We start from the raw sequence: 6031 nt of genomic DNA, 5'->3' as shown, positions 1-6031 counted from the left end.
GTGTGCCTTGTATTTCTCCCCACACCACCAGGATCAGAACACCAGGGCAGGGGGACAAGATGACCATGTCCACTTGGACAACACCAAACAGTGACAGGGCTACACACCCCGTAATAGAGCCGGGAAGATGATAGGCCTTCAGCAGGTCCAGCTGGGAGAAAGACGGGCACCAGAAATACCAGGCCTTTTGCCTCCTCGTGGAATAGGGCACCTAGGTTCTTGGTGAGGGAGTCAGCTTCTTATATCTCCCAAAGGCAGTAAGAGATAGTGAGAAAAGGGAAGAGATTAGGGGGAGGTAGCATTCCACTGATGGAAATATTCCTAAGCAGGCCAGGCAGGGGATTGAGGGGTGACCAAAGCTGACACCCCCACATCTACTGGGCTGCTCTCTGGGATTAGCTGGTTGGTCCAGACTAACACTTGAAGACCCCTTGACGCTCTGGGTGCAGGACACTGAACTGATCCGATGGTTTTCCATTGGGGAGGGGGTGTGCAGAGGTTGTGAGAAGGCAGTGGGCATGCCCTTTAGCAAACACACCCTCGCCTGCAAATGGAAAAAAACCTAGAGCAGCATTTCTCCCAGTGGGTTTGGTAGCAAAACCTCCAGTGAAAAACAAAGTTACAGAATAAGCATGCAACATGTAGCATTCTAGGCCCTGCTTGGAGGTGCAGGAGGCCCGTTTCCCCAAGGCTCTGAGAAGTGCTCCCACAAAGTCATCTGTTTGACCTTGACCCAGCTCAGTCTGATGCCCAGTGCCTCTCTTGCTAGCAAACCTTTTGCAGTCCTATGCTCCTCGGCTGGACTGTTGGAAAACTCCCACGGCTGGCGAGCTGGATTCCAGGCGGAGGGCTGGCACTGGGCCTCCCTGCGGGGAGGGAGTGACTTTGGGGTGTCCAGGATGGGATGGCTTGGGAAACTCTCTTGTCACATCCTCCTCCAGTTTGTCGTTTGTCACTCACACAAATATAAGATGTTGGGCTCTAGGATGCCCTGGGTCTCCCCAGTGTCACGGATCCCCTCCCTAGCCCATTTTCCAGAGCCGAACAGTCTTTTTGAAATAGAAATCTTGATCACATCTCGCCCTTGCTTAAAACCTTCAACTAACGCCTTGCACTTGCACTTGGAATAAGACAATACATCTTCCAGGCTCTGCATGCTCTCTGGTCCCCGAGTACCTTCCCTGCCTCACGTTGACCCCCTCCCCTCACCGTGAGCCCCCCACCCACCCACCTGGGCTTCTGCCACCTCCACAAATACCCAAACTTCTTCCCTACCTCTGGACCTCTGTACACCTTGTGCCCTTTGCCTGGGTTGCTGCTCCTTTTCTCTTGACCTGCGACCACCGAGCATCCTGCAGATCTCAGCTTACACAGCACCTCCCTGTGAAGACTTCCCTGACCACCCTCTCATGGAGCCCGGCCCTCCTATCTGTTAGGGCACTCGGCACACCCTGCAATCATGCATTTCTACAAGTGCTCGTTTTAGATCCACGAAGGCAGGCACTGCTGAAGCCCCGGCATCAAGAGCAGGGCCTGGCACATCGCAGGTGCTCAATAAATATTTGCGGACTGAGTGATAAACTCAGGATGACTTTTTGAAAGGAAACAACAAGGAAGTGGATCTGCTTTCACTGAGGGCATGCTTAAGACAGCAGGTGGGTCCGCTCCCACCCCCACCAACGTTCTGTCCCAATCTTATTTGGTCCTGAGACAAACAGGTGGACTTCTCGGGTTTCTGGGGAGGAATTTCACACTGTCCTGGCTCCTTTGCTCTGTTTATGTTTCTGGCATTTCCCGAGCACCTCCCATGAGCCAGGCAGTGTGCTAGGCTCTGGGGATGCGGGCCCGTCCTCCTGGACCCTTCCTGCTCTGCTCCTGGCCCCTGCAGCTGCAGCTCAGCCCCTCCTTCCCGCCCCTCTTCCGTTTCCTCGCCCTGGGATGCCTGGATCCAGACAGAATCTAAAAAGACTCCCCTTTAAACAGACCATTTGGACTAGGAAACCTGGAGCTGACATGTCTGATCTGACTCTTTCCGCTTTGCCTCCAGGAGATAAGATAGATTCACATTCCTGTTCTACGGTCTCAGGCTTCCCTCCGTTCATCTTTCTCCATTCCCTGCAGGCCTCGAGGGTCTAAGCACAGCTCCATCCATCCTTCCGCTTCACATCTGTCCAGGAGTATATTTTCATCTCCCAGGTCTCTGCTCCACTCATCTGTGGAACCCACACCCTCCCTGGACGCGGGGTCTCGTGCAGTGCCAGTAGGAACATAAACTGGTAGGCTCCCTAAGGAGCACCATTTGGCAATATCTATCAAAATGAGAAATGTGTATACGTTCTGGCCCAGTAACTTCCCTTCTGGGAATTTATCTTTAAAACATACACTTGCACAATGATGTAAGTACGAGGTTATTCTCTGTAACATCTTTTGTAAGAGCAAGATTTGAAACAACCCAAATGTCCACCGATGGGGTCCACCCTGGTTAAACAGGCTATGGTGTGTGCACATAAGGAGCTACTCGGCAGCTGTAAAGAGGTTAAAAATGAGTATGCTCACATGCTTGCTTTGGCAGTACATATACTAAAAATGAGTATGCTCACTAGGTGCTGGGAAAAATCTTGAAAAGAGATTGTTAGGTGAAGCACACACATGCACAAAAACAGGTGACAACCAGGCTTATACTAAGAATCTTTGGATTACAAAAAAAGAAAATAAGATTTGCTTGCACTTACACAATGGAACTGAGAAAGGACACCCAGAATCAGAAACCGTAAAAGGAAGAAGAGGGGGAGCTGGGGAGACGTCTCACTGAATACAATTTTACATATTTTTATTTCTAATGATGTGAACACATTACATGTTAGAAATAAGGGAGGGCACCTGGGTGGCTCAGTTGGTTAAGGCTCCGACTTGGTTTTGGCTAAGGTCACGATCTCAGGGTCGTGAGATCAAGCCCCACGTCAGGCTCTGAACTGAGGGTGGAGCCTGCTTAAGGTTCTCTCTCTCTCCCTCTGCCCCTTCCCCCACTCTCTCTCACCTCTCTAAAACACACACACACACACACACACACACAAAACCAGGGCACCAGGGTGGCTCAGTCGTTAAGCGTCTGCCTTTGGCTCAGGTCATGATCCCAGGTCCTGGGATCGAGCCCCGCGTTGGGCTCCCCGCTCGGCGGGAAGCCTGCTTCTCCCTCTCCCACTCCCCCTGCTTGTGTTCCCTCTCTCGCTGTGTCTCTCTGTCAAATAAATTAAATCTTTAAAAAAAAAAAAAAAGAAATCTTTTGAGCCACCTGGGTGGCTCAGTTGGTTTCGCATCTGCCGTCCGCTCAGGTCATGATCCCGGGGTCCTGGGATCAGGCCCCAAATCAGGCTCCCTGCTCAGTGGGTAGCCTGCTTCTCCCTCTGTCTGACGCTCCGCCTACTTGTGCTCTCTATCAAATAAAGAAATAAAGTCTTTTTAAAAAATTATTTTTAAAAAAAGTTAAGGGAAGTTACTCTTAAACCTCTGAGTTATCCTAATTTTTTTCAAAGATTTTATTTATTTGTGGTTTGTCCTACTCGGCTTGGTTTGTCCTTGAGCCTATTGATCTAAAAACCTCCAACATTAGGTCTCTTGAACTGGGTCCGATCATTGGGCCCTTTGAGAACTCCCCAGGTCCGGTGAAGCTGACACCATGGACCAGGCTTCAGGCATCCCCTCTTCTGCATCCTCTACTGCTTCTCAGAAGATTCCTGAAGTGTGGAATCCAGGTAAGGGACCCTGAAGTGTGTGTTCACCCAAAACCAAACCCCCCACTGAGTGTTGGAGTCTGAGAATTCAGACCAGCTCCTGCCATTCGTTAAAAGCAGCCCTCACCCATCTGGGGTCTTGAAGGCAGTCCCCTGGCCTGCTGGAGCCAGCCAGCCCTGGACAGGGGCCCAAGCGTTCTGAGGCTTCTCTCAGGCAGAACACGTTCTCAGAAAGTTGGATCCCACCGGGGCCTTCCAACATGTCACGTCAACAGTACCTGAAGGAGGACAGCTCTGAGCCCCGCAGGGGTCCTGGGAAGGGACTATGCTGACGACAGTGTGAGAGAGTGAGAATCCTGGGCAGCCCAGAAGCCCTCTGGGGACAGCTCCTTCACCTCTTCCCCAGGAGCGTGCATGTGCCCGGGGGCCAGTGGAAAGGAGGCAGGCTCCATCCTCGACCCCAGCCAGCTGGACGTGCTGGAGAGCCAAGAGCCTGGGAACGAGAGAGGGACGAGAGTGGCATCCTCAGGCCCTCGGGAGGACGATGCGGAGTTGTGTGCCACACGGTCTCCCAGAGGGTCTGCAGAAGGACTGGGTGCCCATCGCCGTGACCTGCTCTGTAATGCACGGCGGTCGGTTTTCTTCCTGTCTCTGTCTCACCGACCCCTCCCTCACTGTGCTTTCTGGGATCACGCCCCCAAGGTCAGTGACTCCCCCAAATATTTCCCTCTAGGTCTGCTCCTGGGGGAGCCCAAACCAAAATAGGGTAATCACAGCGCCCTCCACAAACTGTCTCTGAAACCAGAAGAATTGCACCAGGTGTGCTGCGTAGGGACGAAGGCGAGCCTGGTAGTCAGAGAACAGGGCTCCCCTCCCAGCTCAGACGTCACAATCCGTGCAACCTCAGGACACTTCTCTGGGCCTCTGTGGTCCCCGCTGTCAATGGGGAGAGGGAGCCCAAAGAAGCATTTTTTAGACTTGGACCACCTTGGGGAAAATGTTTACAGCTATCCTAATGCCCTTCGTTTTGTTTTTTTTCTAATGTTCAAAATAAACACGATTTACTTGAGCTCTATGGAGGAGAAAGCTGGCATGAAAACTCAAACTGCACACTTTATTGAATAGCGATGAGCAAATTTTGGCACTGACTCTCAACCACTACCACCTTGACAGCTGGACTGTTCCAGAAGTGGCAACATGGAGGCAGCCAGCATGCTGCACGTTCATCCTGAAATTAGATCCCAGGGGGCATCGTGACGTGGGCCGGCTGCCCCCGGGGCGCAAGCACAAACCACTGAGAGGTATGGAGGTATTAGCGCATGCCATGGTCACAGCTACCTGGGACATTTACAGGTGAGGGAGCTGGACCTAAGGTCCCTGGGCAAGTCACAGCTGACCAGGGCATCCCAGACCTCACTGTCCATCACATGCCTCAAGTCTTACTGGACAAGAAGGTCTCTAAGTCCTTTGCATCTCTCAAGCCTTGGGTTTGCACGCTCCCAGCTAGAAATTCATTATTCCTGCCACCGCGCTGGGATTGGGACCTCACTGCCACGCTGGTGTCTGGGTGGGTGCCTCAGATGGCCTTGCATCCAGCACCTCTGCAGATGCTCCGCCCTGGGATGTGTGCTGAGCAGCCGGGCACAGAAGAGCTGGGGGGCGAGGGGGGTACAGCGCCCCACAAATGTGGGCGGGGTCTGTGCCCTGGGGGTTGCCAAGTAAACGGATTTCAGTGATAGCAAGCTGGTGACCAGGCGACAGCATAGCTCCCTGTCTTTCGGCTCCATCCCGCCCCCATTAACGATAGCACTGTCCTCTTTCCACCTGTCTTGTGAACTGGGCTCCACCACCCAGATCCCACCTCAGGACTGACGATGTAGTCCCACAGCTGCTGGGAAGGCTGTCTGCCCTCTTAGGGAACCGCCTGGGCTGAAAGGAGCCGCCAAGGTCACGCCCCTTTCCTGGGGCAGCCCAGTTAGAACTACTGGTCAACACGGGGCACAGAGCCCTGGCTCCTGGCACCAACTCGGGACAACCCTGAAGGGCCAACCTAGCCGCACAGGGGGTTGGCTGAGGCTTGGGACTTCTCCCTCGCTGCTGCCCTCCCCGCCTCCCGCCCACCCGCGGGTGCCACTGCTGAGAGGGTGCTCTCGGGAACTGCCCACTCCTGTTCTAGCTCTGAGGCTCCCACCAAGGGCACCCAACCCGCGGAACCGCCTCTGTCCATCTTTTCCCTTTTCACTGGAAGAGCCCCCCCACCAGCCAAAGGCAGCAGGTGCTTCCACAAGATGTCACCGCAC

Source organism: Callorhinus ursinus, unplaced genomic scaffold (genome assembly GCF_003265705.2).
Source record: "Callorhinus ursinus isolate GAN/ISIS: 27379988/994484 unplaced genomic scaffold, GSC_fseal_2.0 scaffold51, whole genome shotgun sequence".
NCBI lineage: Eukaryota > Metazoa > Chordata > Mammalia > Carnivora > Otariidae > Callorhinus > Callorhinus ursinus.
This window is presented reverse-complemented; position numbering follows the sequence as displayed.